Raw genomic sequence first — 14,683 nt, forward strand, 5'->3', positions numbered from 1 at the left:
ACCACTTATTGACTGCTTTATTTAAACCTTCTCTTTTATTTTTATTTTTTTAGATAATTGAAATACAACTTTATTCGGATTCTAAATGACAAGGAATGGGAATGACAGTGACAAACAAGGTTTCAGTGCTGAGTGTTGTGATGTGACTGTTAGCAGACTTATATTTACAACTCAATAAGGAAACAACCATATTCCAAAACAGCCAAATAAATATGCAGGTCCCAAAAGGGAAGGTACTTTTTAACTGCCACATTCACTGCAAAGCCCATTCATCTCCTTCAGCATGCCAAAGATCAGGCACAGGCTCCGCTTGGCTGTATAATAAAGTGGCAGATGCTCTGCACCATGGACACCGCAGGACAGTCGCCTATAAAGCTAGACCTCTGATGCTGGGCTCCAGCTTCCCTTTCTCTCAGGTCATCATCCCATCCGAGTAAGTGGCGGTCTGAGCAACCTGTAGATCGTGCTCACACTGTGCTGCCAAAGCAGGATCCAGGACAACCTCTGATGGAGCAAGAGCAGGCATGGCGACAAACTCCAAGTTAGGGTTTCCAATTAGTTTTCTAGCAAGCCAGAGGAAGGGCTTTTCAAAGTTGTAGTTATTTTTTGGTAGAATGTCATATACTGAAGATTCTTCTTTCTGTGGAAGACAATTGATTTTGCTTAACTTTCCTGTCCTTAGTATTCACGTTGTTGCCATACAACATGATGGGACGTTTTCACACACTCATACCAGTTCTCTATGTCAGTTAAGCACATTCTTGTCAGTAACTCCTGAAGTTACATCAAACATTGTAATGGCACAATGGGCTTGGATGTGACAGCCATCTCACCAACCTTCTGACCAACTGTATCCCATATATTGAAGTTAATAGGTCCTCTGCTGGTGAGGAACGTAAGGGGATGGATCTCAACACCCAAGCTAGCTACATACTTCTTCTTAAATTCATCCATCAGGTGGTATTTCACAAATAAAGTTTTTCCAGTCCCACCGTCACCAATCAACACAAGTTTGAACTTGGGGTTCTCCTTGGGCAGCCATTGTGATGTTACTTCCAGAAGTGTTTCTGGGCCCATCTGACTCTTAAATCTTCTCTTTTAATCTTGGAGGAATTCTGAAGCCAGACTGCCTGGGTTTGAATTCTGGTTTCATCACTTACTTCCTATGTGACTTAGGCAACTGTCTTAAATACTTGCTGATTCAATTTCCTTGATTGTGAAATAAAGATAATGATAATAATACCTAGCTCACAGGGTTGTTCTGAGGATTGACTGAGAAAATATTTGTAAATCTCTTAGAACAGTGCCTGGAACATAATAAATGCCATCTAAGTGGTGGCGATTGTTATATATATCTACACTGGTGGAGATATATACAGTGGTGGAAAGAAGTAGGTTTACAGTTGTTTGTTTAGAAAATACTAAAATAATTAATAAATATTAATACAAAAATGAACTGTGTTTTGCATGCTCACAACTGTAAACCTACTTTTGCCAATGCCTGTACATATCTCTTGCAGTGTGGAGAATAAAGAAACTGAAGCTCAGAGAGGATAGTAATTTACCAGAGGTTGCCCAGCCCAGATTTGAACCTAGGACTATTTCACAGTTTCACCTGTGGTCACTTTAGGTAGCAAGACAGAATGTTTTCAGAAATGCGTTCTTTTCACCGAGATATAATGGGTGATGATGATGATATGATGATGATGAATACTTATATTGTGCTAATGTTTTATATATATTATTTAATTTAATTCTTATAATGGTCCTTTTTGTTATATATCACCTCCATGTACTGGATTGAATGGTGTCCCTCTGAAATTCTTGTCTAGTTAGAAACTCAAAATGTGACCTTAATTGGAATAAAGGGTCTTCGCAGCTGTAATTAGTTAGGGTGAGGTCAAACTGGATCAGGGTGGGCCCTATGAGAGGTGTTCTTATAAGAAGGCCATGAGGAGATACAGAGACACAGGGAGAAGGCCAGGTGAGACAGAGACAGAGATTGGAATGAAACAGATACAAGCCAAAGAACACCGAGGAATGTCAGCAGCCACCAGAAACTCCAAGGGGCAGCGATGTTCTTTCCCCAGAGCTGCAGAGGGAACATCGCCCTGCTGACCACCACCTTGCAGCCTCCAGAACTTTTAACCTTCAGAACGATGAGAGGATAGATTTCAGTTACCTTAAGGCACCCAGTTTGTGGTCTTTTGTTATAATCCAGTTGACATTGAGAAGCTGAGGCTCAGGCAGGCTAAGGCATTTGCCTCAGTGGCAGCAGACCTGGGACTTGAACTTGGGTCTATCTGACTCCCTACACTGTGCTCTGATCTCCAGCGAGTACCAGAGTTGCCAAGGCATCTGGTCAGTGTTAGGGCTGTCCTGTGCACTCTGCCCAGGACCATCAGGTCCAGTCTCTCCTGAATCGGACCCTGTGGTCCAGACACAGTGAACCATGTGCTGCTCAGTGTGTCACGAGGGAGGGGCTTGAAACAGCAAGCCATACCTCCCACATTTGGGGGCGGAGGGGAATACCCACCAAAACCTTTGGAGAATACCCTTTGGGTATTAACTTAAGTTTTCTTTAAGTATAAGCAACATAGACAATTATTTCAAAATAATAAAAATTTTAGCCTCTGGAGAATTACTTTATATTACACCTCTCTAGTGCACAGAATCACATTAGTGATCATTCTTGGCTCATGTCACGCTGTCTTCAGTTCACACACAGCTCTGTTGCTTATTTATTCCCATGAAGCTTCCAATGAGCCCCAGAACTACTGACAGTAACTCACAGCAATCTATATTCTCATCCCTCCTCCCCTCTCCCCTTCTTATATATAACAACCCAAACAACCCTCTTGAATTTTGTCTTTATTATTTCTTTGAAAAATAAATGTGCTTTCCAGATGTGTGCCCACAAGGACCTATGTGGTCTGGCTGTTTCTTTGACCTTGACTCCAGTGTATTCATCCTGGCTTGGTAACTGGTGGGTCCTGGTCTCAGCAGTCAGAAAGACTCATTGAGTAACATTTCCTGGGCCCGTGTCTGTGCCAGGAACCATGCGCCAGCTGACTCCCTCCTCCAGTGGTTTCACTCCCTTGTCGTCTTCCCTGGCCTCACCAGTAGATATGGCTGCAGACCCACTTATGGGAGACAGAGGCACAACTTGTGGAGAAAAGAGGGGAGGGCTGACCATGAAGCATAACTGACCAGAGTATTGCGTGAATGGAGGCCGAGTGCCAGATTCAGTTTCTTAGCAGATCTATTAGGTCATTTGATAGCCCTTTTAGCTCTCAGGTGTCCTTGCTATTTGTAAGATCACACTTCTTTTTAGAAGGGACCCAAACAAAGGCTTAATCTCATGGCATTTTTACGCAAACAGGGGCTTTTGTTCCAAGGCCTTCTGCATGCAAATAATAATTACAAAGCAGTTAAACAAATCTCCTTGTAACCCACTGAGACCAGGCCCCTGTGTCTGTAAATTTTGCAAAGGGAACAGGGGCCCAGAGGAAATGCTTTGTGGGGAGATTCTGATTAGCCTTTTTTCGCTAGTGGATAACACCTGATTTAAATGTCACCTCTTCCAAGCAGAGTTAATGCTGGGGACCATGAGGAAGAGGGGATAAGGTGACGAAATGGTAGTTAGGGAAAAAGGGACTTTGTTCAAAATCGTTGCTTTTTGTGGGAGGGGAGGAAGCGGGAAAATGCGTCCTCAAGCTGATTCACTGAGAAAACTGACATCTGGTGCTTTCCCTCCTGATCACTGACATTCTCCTCCCTGAATAAACACAGAGAAGGAAACACAAGTGGAAAGGAGACTTCTAAGTAAGTCCAGTAAGTTGTTTCTCCAGCCAGAGACTAGCCTAGAGCCAGCACACTTCAAAGATAATACAATCTCCTGTCAGCTGCAGAACTTCTCTTGGTCGAGGTAAAATACTACATGGAGGGATGAGGAAAAAGTGTTGGAAATAGAAGGTGATAACACGAAGCCAAGGGAGCGGAGAGGAGGAAAGATACTTTAGCAGGGAGATGTGCTTGGGGAGCAGGGGGACAATTTTGGCCTGAACCGAGAAGGTAAAAATGTCATAACAGGCAAGCAGATGTCTTCTGGCTGAGAGATCAAAGCTGTTACATTTGGAATGTTGTCACGAGCCATTTTTAAAAGGCGGCCATCCTCCAAATGGATGCGCAGTAACCGGTGAATTATCAAAATCGATGAATTATCACAGCCTTTATTCCTTTTCCTGGGAGATTAATAATGTTTGGGGCAAGAATCGAGGCCAAAGGGATCTGAGGATCATAGGCAAGGAGTCCCCAGGGCTTCCCAATGGAACCTCGGAGGTTATATATTGGACATGACTAGTGGTATTTGGAAGGGTAACGCTTACTCAGTACTAGCTCTGAACACGCCGAGTCTGCAGATCAAAGGATGGAGGACGGGGGCTTCCTGCCAACAAAGTAGCCCATAAAATGCTTTATTAAGCACAGAGAAATGAGCTTTGGCAAGAGCACACTCTTACACGTGCAGGGAAAGTGATCAAGGTAAAGAAGCCAGTAAAAATCTGCAGAAGCCAAAACTGTGGACATTTTTCAACCTAGATGAAAAGAAAGAGCAGTCATCCTTGTGACAACCATAATCAGGTGACGTTCGCTGCAATGAGGGATCATGGCATTAGGCCATTTCCTCAGGGAAAGTTGGTTGCAGTTTGGGAAGTTTTGGCTTTTCTGGGACCTCCTCTGGAACAGTGGAGTCCATGATGGATTTGGAACCACTGAAGCCTGGTGGCAGCACCATGATTAGGGAACAACTCAGAGGTGGGTGGGAAGGGCTGGGCCCCCAAGGAGGCATTGCAGTCCTTGCCTGACCTACTCCCTCCCCTCCCTGATCCGTTCTAGTTTTTTGGACAACCAATACCAATTTTCTGCCTAAGTCTCAGTGATGGACTGAAGGTGTTACCTGTTTGGGGTTAGGAGAGTTTAAATGATTTTCATTGCATCTGTTCAAGTCTTACTTACTGTATGTGTGTCCGAGTGATGGATGGGCCAGTACCTTTCGTAGGATGGAAACTTGGTGTGGGAAGTGTAAGATAGGAATTTAGGGAACTAATGAAGCTGAAGTGCTTTCAAGAAACAAAATCAACCCAAAAGGTATGTTTAAAGAAAAGAAAGAATCCCACCTCTTACAAGGCATTACAATGGTTCTCTGGCATGGTTTATGAAGGCCCTCCTGGTGTTTGCCTGCCTGCCTCCAGCCTCCTGCTGTAGCACCACCCTGTAGTACAGGTCAATTTGCAATTCCTCAAGTGCTCTGTAGGAGGCAGACTTTCAGAGGGTCCCCAAGGATTCCTACCTTTTAGCAGTCCTGTCCCTTGAGGATCCCCTCATTTTGAGCGCGGCTGACCTAGCAACTTGCTTCTAAGTAGAACTGACAAAGGTGATGGGATAGCAGTTTTGTCTTGCTAGCAGACTATTGTCTTCCTGGCTTGCATGCTTCAATAAGGTAAGTGGAGAGAACCACTTGTCAGGGAACTAAAGGCAGCCTCCAGCCAACAGTCAGCTAGGAACTAAGGTCCTCAGTCTACCTACCAACCCTTAAAGAGTGAAACTTGCCAACAACCATGTGATCTTGGAAATGGAACCTCTCATTTGAACCTTAAGATGAGCATTCTTTTTTTTTTTTTTATGGACTCACATAATTAGATTGGGCTTTCCCAGATAATTCAGGAAACTTTTCCCATATCAGGGTCCTTAACACATCTTCAAAGTCTCTCTGGGGATGTGGATGTGGACATATTCAGGGGCCATTTTTCTGACAAACACAAGAGAATGTACACAACTATGGTCAATGTTATGAGATGTTCAAATAAAGAACCAAGGAGGAGAGAGAGGCCACTTTGAATTGAGGCAGGGCGCAGAGAAGGCAGGGGGGAAAAAGGACCCATCGGGTCAGTTAGCTGTTTTTGACCACACAGCTTTTTATAGCGGGTGAGCAGACAGTGGGCGTGGGCAGGTGAGATCCAGACATCCATTTCCTCATTTATACTGAATTAAAAAAATCTTTTCTTAGCCATTATTACCTTTCACTTCACTCATGGGCTGTGACTTCATGGGCTCCAGGCAGGATCTTTTGGTTTTAAACTCAAGGAGTTGTGGTCTGGTGGGATGACCTCTTATATCTTGATGAATACCTTTTAGAAATCAGGTGAGCTTATTAATTTTATCTCTTAATTGGAGATTTTTCTGGGTCCTTTCAGGAATCTCTCCTGGTTTTCCAGCTTCTTCAAACAACTATTTATTAATTCTGCTTATAAGCAGCATCTGTATGTATGTATGTATGTTTGTATCTACCTAGCCATCTGTTTATCTATCTATATATCTAATCTATCATCTACTTCTTTTACCACCACTCATACCCTTACCCTGGTCACATTTTCTAGTTTACTTGCTTCCCAGGAGTCTTTAAAAATGTATTTCTAAAGCCTGCTTTACTTTTTGCGAACTCTCTCTGGACTAGGAGACAGGAGTTCCCTCATGGCAGACACATTTGAAAAGTGACCATTTCCTTCCACTCCTGTTATTGACCACATCTTCCAGGCAAGTCTGAGAGACTTACCCTTTATCCAGAGTCCCCATTAATGCCAGATCCAGAATGAGGAGCTAGTGTCTCTGACTCTAAGTTTGTGTTTCTTCAACACTCTGCAGAGCTCACCCCACTGCTCCCAACAGGCACCAGGACACCACACACACACACACACACACACACACACACACACACACACACACACACAAAAGCACACACATGCACGCATGCACACACACACACATCCCTCTTTAAAAAAAAATGCAGAAGGTAAAATTTCCATATAGAATGCTGGCAATGCCACATGACCGTCCCTGATTAAGTGCCTATGGCTGACAATCAGAATCTGAGAGGAGGAAGAAGCCAGGCTGGTGGGGCCAGGCTGGGAAGACTTTGTGGAGGAGGAGAGGAAAAAATGAGTGGGAAACAGGAGTTATTGCACAATTTGGCTCACGCATGGAGTTGCATATATCACAATTCTTCAGCACAGGCTGAGAGCCCCCAGGGGTGACTTTCAATTTGATCTGCAGTCTCCGGATGTTGGGGGCCGTGTTGCCTATGTGGTGAACTCTACCCCTCCGCTGGCTGTCCAGGGACACGTGAGTTGGCGGGCCGCGTGAGGTCCTTTGGAAAGCCCCAACTGGTTGCCAGATAGTCTGAGAATTCCAACTCCTACTATTATGTTCAGAGTTGATACCTGTGACAATAGCAGTCCATCCCACTGGACATTAAATGCATACCAGCCCTCTCCCCAGAGAACCTTCCAGCTCCTCACTGTTTCTGTCTCTCCCTGAGGCTGAGACTGCACACCTGTCTGCACACCTGTCCACACATAGGTGGGACCACCATTGTCTTGCTCAGATGCTGAGACTGCATTTGTCTTTCAGTTTGAGAACAGAAATGAGTTCCTGTTTTTAGGTTTGCATGGGAATGTCAAGGGAGCAGGGAGAAAATGAATCAGTCAACAATGTGTTCTGGTAGCAGCCCTCTCAGCCGATATGGAGCAAAAGTGGAGAAACGGGAGGCAGAGATATCTCAGCCCCTCCATGAAACACCGGTGACTCTGAGGCCCTCCTTAGAGCACTTTGGCAATTAGGGACAGTGGGAAATCAAATCATTCCTGTTAGGCAGACATTCTTTGCCTGTGATAGGCAAAGAGGAAGGATAAGAGATGAGAAGATGCATTGTCTTCTGAAAACAGTGCATACCATCAGCAAGGCCCCATGGGAGCTGACCACAGCCATTGGGCAGGACAGGAGGTGACACAGTGGGCAGGGGGACTCCAGCTATAGGTGATGGGAAGAAGCCCAATAGGTCAGATGGAGAATGTGGGAGGAGGAGACTAGAGGCAGGCCAAGCAATCTGTCCCCATCAGAGAGAGCGGGAAACGTGGTGCAGGGAGGTGGGCAGAGCAGAGGCAGGGCAGGGGCCGAGGGAAGAGACCCTGCTGGGGGGGTGTGGTCTGTGGAGGGGTCAGGAAGACTTCAGTCAGTTACTGGATCCAGCTGCTGGGATGAAATCAGGGGCAAGACTCTAAGGGCCTGTATTTTGCAAGAAATGAGGTGCCAGGCAGGTGATTCAGTCATGGAGAGGCAGCATGACATATTAGAGAGTGGATCAATTGCCCATTATACTTCTTGTTAGCTGAGTGAACTTGAGCAAATTACTTAGCCTCTCTCTACTATGGGGCCCGTCCATATGTTACAGGATGAGGGCAGTTGAATTCAGTTGTGGACATCAGAATTATGCCTGGGGAGAGCATTGTGCTCTGTAGGAATGCTATTATGGCCTGTTTGGGGGATGATGCTGACACCCCAAGACATGGATGCCAGCTAGGAGGGCCAGGGGAAGGTGGGAGGCTGAGCAGTATGCATCACCCCCCCTCTTCCTCTCGACCCCTCAGTCTCCAGTAAAGTTTCTAAGTTCATGAATGATTGGGTGTGAACAGATCTTTAAGGATAACAAGGGGAAGGGCTGAGGCTTGAGTCAAGGTTAATGGAAGGAAAGAAGCAGCATTACAGATGAATGGGAAAAGTGTGCTCAGCTGAGTTCCCAGGTACAGGCAACAAAGGGGTTAATTATACGGACTTTCCTGTGAGGAGAAGTGAGCCTAAAGCACCCAGTCCACCGCCCAGCATGAAGATGGCATCAGTAAACCAGCGTTACTTGTTAGCCAGGGAAACAGACACACAGAGGTTAGACTGGACCTTCCTGTCTGGGCTTCAGGTTCAGGGAGAGACCGGGCACAGAGCGGGCCTTAGCTTTGCCATCTAGAATAGCATCATGCTCTTTAAAAACTGTTTCTAGTTTTCTTGAATTTGATGCCAGATCGGGAAAAACTTATAGCTACTCAAAAACAATTTTTTAAAATAATCCTCACCTGAGGCTATTTTTCCATTGATTTTTAGAGAGTGGAAGAGAGAGGGGAAGACAGAGAGAAATATCGATGAAAGAGAAACACATCGATTGGCGGCCTCCTGCACGAGCCCTGACCAGGGCCCGGGGAGGAGTCTGCAATCGAGGTACGTGCCCTTGATCAGAATTGAACCCAGGACTCTTTAGTGTGCAGGCTGGTGCTCTATCCACTGAGCCAAACTGGGTAGGGCCTCAAAAACAATTTTAATGTTTATGTGTTGAAGCCAAACTTAAGGGTTTAAATAAACCACTCAGAAATCTATCTGTTTCTCACTTAAGGGATAGCAATGCAAAGTTGTACACACATACACACACACACACACTTATTTAAAAGGCCTTGTTTTCAACTTTTTAATTGACCTGATTTGTTTCTTTTAAGGTGGCGGTGTCTCGATGTAAAATACTGAGACTTAAGCCTGAGGTAAAGCCCAGGAAGGAGAACATGTAAACAATGAGAACATGTATGTTTGTAGCATTTTAAACTTCCAAAAGCTGACCTAGAAGTTTAAGGTTTCTCCTCTCTGCCTATAAACATTTGAAACATTTTCCTTTGATAAATACATGACATAGAAAATTAGAATTACTGATTTCTCACAACTTTATCTTTTTTTGAGTATAAATAGACACTCCTCAAAAACAGTTTCCTCACTCCAGGCACTGGAAGACGGCAACGTTCTTAGGAGACCTGGGATGGTCTCCCACACTGACCCTTCTCTGACCCGGCCAGGCGATTAGTGATTACTGGGGGTGGGGGTGGGGGTAGGGGGAGGAGATTCAATGCCACCGAATGACACGGGATGGCAAATGCTCGAAAGCACCAGGATTCGAATTCATGGGGGGTAGAGAGTGGGCTCCTTTATGGATGTGAAAAATGAAATGTCTCCTTTTAGTTAAAAATCCCCTCTGTGGGTTTGAAACTGTTCTTTGCATAAGCCCTTACCTCAAGGCTACTGTTTTGATGGCAATGCTGGGTGTGTGAACAGTTGAGTTGAAGTACGCAGGACATTACCCCTCCCAGCAGAATGCTAGTTTTGTTGTGAGCTGTAAGAATAGTGTCTACTGAAGGCCAGGCTCCCCAGATGGGACCTGGAGACCAGAACCCTCGAACAGGTGACTTTCGTATGAGTGATCCCAGGACTGCAGGGAGCTCGGAGGATAGGGCGGGGTGCACACCCTTCCATGCGGCCTGCTCAGTGGTCAGGATGGAGTGTTCACTCTCCTGCATCTGGCTAAGGGCCGCCCTGTGGGGTTGCAAATTCCCAGACGCAACCTGTATGCAGGCAACATGGGCTGCAGCCTCTGAAGGAGCCCCCCACAGAGGTGGCAGTCCCAGCTGCGGGGAATGAAAGTGCTAGGAATGTCCTCCTGAGACAACCGTGAGACAGCCTGGGCCTTTGTTACTTGGGTGTCTCTTCATGTCTGCAGAAGTTTCTCCTTTGTTTCAGAATATGAACAAACACTACTATACACTGATGGAGAGATTGCTGACAGGAAGTCGGAGCCACCTCCATTTGACTCTGTTATCTTGTCATTTCAAGAGCATTCAAGGTGGCTCTGACTAGCAAGGGTTTTCTCTCTCTCTCTCTTCAAGGATATTCATCCAAATTGGGACCAGCTAACTCTGGCTCTGATTCCTGTGAGCAACTTGAGGATGTTTAGCCTGCGCGCAACAACTTTCCTGAATGTACATCAGGATTCTCTCTGATGTACATTCTCTTTTCACCTTCTCTCCCAGTCTCCAACTCTGTTCTTACTCCTCTTAGGGTGGCATTTGAAGATCTTCATGATGTGCTCCTGCTTATCCCTCTGCTTTCATTTCACACCACTGTTCCCCCTATCCTCTTTCCCAGCCATAATGAGAGCATCCAACAAACCTCTATAAAGCACCTACTGTGTGCTGACACTGTTTCTGGCCTGGAGAGACAACATAGATACTATTTCCGCTTCCCCGGAGCATGTGGGCCGGGAGGGAATACAGACAAACAGGGGATAACAATGGAGTGTGATAAGTGTTCGGCACCCAAGTGCACGTGGGCTGGCTGGGCTAGGGATGCCTGCCAGAGGAAGGGCCATCTAATTGGAGACCTGAAAGGTGAGTTGGAATAAGCCAGAAGAGGGGTGGGGAGGGCAGGAAGAGTGCTCCAGACAAGCATGAGTAAAGACTGAGGCAAGAATGAAAAATCCCATATGCTGGAAAGATAGATGATAATCCCTTCACCTTTCTCACCCAGCCCCCAACCCCTGCCCTCTGACAGCTGTCAGTCTGTTCTCTGTATCCATGAGTCTGTATCCACTTTGTTAGTTTTCTTTCTTCACTAGATTCCACATATAAGTGGACGAAAAAGGAAGATGATGATAAGCTGGGCAGAGGTGGGGACAGGGCTAGAGGGTTGTAAGCAGCAGCTCTCTGCAAGCTCATAGACTCCCTCTCCCCTGGGCCTCCTTACCTGATGATCCCCTGCTTAAAAAGGCCTCTTTCTAAGCTATGCCTTCGTCCAGGGTTAGTGTCCCTCCTGTTCCAGTGCCCTTGTAATTCCAGGTGGTACATCTGTCGTGACCTGTATCACACCACGCAGCCATGCCTGCTTTCTTGTGTGCCTCTCCCATCGGGACTGTGAGCAGCTGGGGGCAGGTACTGTCTTTGCACACCCAGCACCTAGACCAGGGCCCGGCAGAGATGAAGTGCTGACCAACGTGCCATGTCATCCTCACAGGGTGCCCCCGGGGCCTGGCGCGGCCTTGCCCACGAGGCCACTGCCTTCCATGGAGATGGAGGTTTGGCGCCAGCTGAAGGTGGCTGACAAGAAGGGGAACAGGAAGAGAGTGGGGAAGCAGAGAGGCAGGATATCAGAGATGGAGAGGAAACAGAAAAGGAAAAGGAAGTGGAAAATTTCACCCAGCTTTTTGGGCTTCTTAAGGAAAGAGAATAAAAGTGCAATTCTTACTATAACTAGGAAAAAACCACAGCAAATCACCTTCCAAACTAAAGACCACAGAAGAGAAACAGTGTACAAAAGAATGACTGGCCACGTCAAGGTAAAGAGGCCCCATAACAGAGGCTGAGTAATGGTGGCAACTTGGGTCTCTGCCCATCAGTTAAGAGCAGGACTCCTCCGAGTCCACCAAGCAATCAGAATGGTCAGCACCCACGGCAAGACTGTGGTTTGCTTTTATGGCTTTAATTAAATTGAATTAACTATAATAACCAAGGCTTCTGTTTGCCTCACTCTCCAATTCAAAAAGGTCTATTTTAGCTGTCGGGCACGATGTTTCTGAGCTGGAAATCAGTGTGTGCATTGGTTCTCATTTTTTTTTCCTCCTTTCACTAGAAGGGAAGGCTGATCTTTTAAGAGCTGAATTACAGTAACAGGAGAAAATGAGTTACTCACGGCCGCTTTCACTCCCACCTACTGTCACTTCTTTGCATCTGTGAGCCCCGCGGCATTGGCCGTCATTCTGGTAAAGTGCAGTGGTCCCCACCAGCTCCAGCTCCCAGTTAGGAGACTTGGCTGGAGACCCGGTTCTCTCCCTACTAGCTGCGAGAGCTTGGGCAAAAGAACCTACAGAACAGCCTGAACCCCATAAGAATGGCAATACCTGTTTCTCGGGTTTATTTGAGCATTAAATGCTGCACCTTCAGCACAAGCTGATGCCTGGGATTCAGCAAGTGCTTAACAGAGTGAGCAGTAACACACACATGAAAAGTCTCACCAAATCCCTCTGGTTTTCAGAGGGGTGGAAACAAGAGCCCTTTGCCGGGGAAGGAAGCTGTGCTCCCCTTCCACTTCTCAGCAGGTGCCTTTGCCATTAATTCCAAAATAAGTGTTCATTTGCTCCGGATGACAAGGGATGGTGCAGCAGGACCACTGCTCTTCCCCCACCTCATCCCTGTCATTCGTCAGCTGAGCAGACACTGTTGCCTTTCACTGTGGCTTTTGGAACTCGTTTCTACCATCACGATGACAAGACTCTCCCTCCCTGGGCTCCTGGTGTCTGTTTCCCTCGTGGTCGGCTCCCAGGTCTGACCTGCCGCTCTCCTTTGGATTTGCTATGTGTATATATTGTGAAATGATCACCACAAGTCTAGTTCACATCTGTCACCACACATAGTTACAGAATTTTTTTCTTGTGATGAGAACTTTTAAAATTTACGCTTATTTATTTTATAACTATAAGTTTGTGCCTTTTGATTCCCTTCACTTACTGGTTTCATGCCCTCCACTGAAATTGGGCTGCTTTGGACCTCACTGGAGGTACACCCTCACTTCTTCTCCATGTCTGAAACCCCAAAAGCCCTGAACACTTAACGTGTTTTTTTGTTTTTTTGTTTTTTCCCCCCACAAAACTCATTGATACTCAAACCTGAACTCATATGAGGCTATTATCATCTTCATTTGCTCACTTAGGAGTCACCCTGATTGTTACAGACTGATCTATGCGTTTGCTTTCAGAATGCTACCCAAGACCCCCGGATCTCGCTGGAGGAGTTATTTATATAATTCAAGGTACGCACTACTCTTCCAAAATTTGAAAAATTCTGAATTCCAAACATACTTGGACCCCAGGGTTTCAGAAAGGGTCAGCCTTCCCAGGAGCAGTCTCATCCTTCACGCCATTTGCTTCCTACACAGCCCTATGGGTAGGTCCTCTTAGCCTCCCCATTTGACAGTGGCTGACACACAGGAAGATAAAAAACCGAGCCAAGATTGCACATTGAACAAGTGCAGAGTCACCACGGGACCTGGCAGCCTGGCAGCAGAGCCTCTCTCTTCCCCACGCCTCTAAGCGGCCCGTGTTGTGTTTCACTCCCACTGAGATATGAATTAAACTGGGGAACATGGTATTTGGTAGTGGTTAAGGACAAGGACTGAAAGCCTGAATTCAAATACTAGTTCCATCACTGTTATACCTGTGTGACTTTGGGCAAGTTACTTGACCTCTCTGTGCTTTTGTTTTATCATCTGTACAATGGGGATAATAATAGTACCGACTTTTTAGGGTTGCCACGAAGATGAGTTAGTGCATGTAAAGTACTCATCTGACACATATTAGAGTTAACTACTATGATTAATCCACCTCTTCTATGTCCAGCTAGCCTAGCTCTAACTCATTGTAAGTTAGTTGAAGTAGATTAAGCTCTAAGGGCAGGTCATGATCTCCTTATATAGGGAGTATATGTCGACAGGGACAGCTCTTACAGGTTCATGTCATCCTTGCTCAGTAGTGTTTCTGTGGGTTCCGAGAGTGGCTGCATGTGTGAACCAAGGGCTTCCCAACTTCACAACACAATAAAATGAAAGAAACAGGAAATCACACTTGTTGACCATCTTATTGCATTCCCAATTCCAAAGGAAATTCATTTTACCTTATCAAATTGTTACCAAATGTTTATGTATTTCAATTCTAGAAGAATATCTTTAGAAGGGTGAAAGAGTTAAACTTTTCCTTGAAATGCTTTAAATAACTTTGTTTAAATACAGCCTGTTTGGAGAAAAGGGAAAAAAACATGAAAATGTCTCACTTTGCAAAAGAACAACAGGAAGCCTCAGTTGGCAATGTTTTTCTGCGCACTTTAGAGAGCTGAAGGTCAAGGTGCAACAGGCCTAGTGAGGGGCTGGGGCTGAGGCCGAGCCTGGCTCACGGGGTTGGCGCCATATTCTGTCTGCTCAGGAGGAACCGTTCTTGTCG

General features: G+C 45.8%; 1 pseudogene across 1 annotated transcript; it reads right to left on the reverse strand.

Annotated features, from left to right (window-relative positions):
* Window positions 1-412: 412 nt before the first annotated feature.
* Window positions 413-1,077, reverse strand: LOC308255933 (GTP-binding nuclear protein Ran-like; annotated as a pseudogene). The gene has a single exon. The product of its transcript is annotated as a GTP-binding nuclear protein Ran-like (transcript).
* Window positions 1,078-14,683: the final 13,606 nt, after the last annotated feature.

The sequence above is a fragment of the Plecotus auritus genome (genome assembly GCF_963455305.1).
Source record: "Plecotus auritus genome assembly, chromosome: 8".
Lineage (NCBI taxonomy): Eukaryota > Metazoa > Chordata > Mammalia > Chiroptera > Vespertilionidae > Plecotus > Plecotus auritus.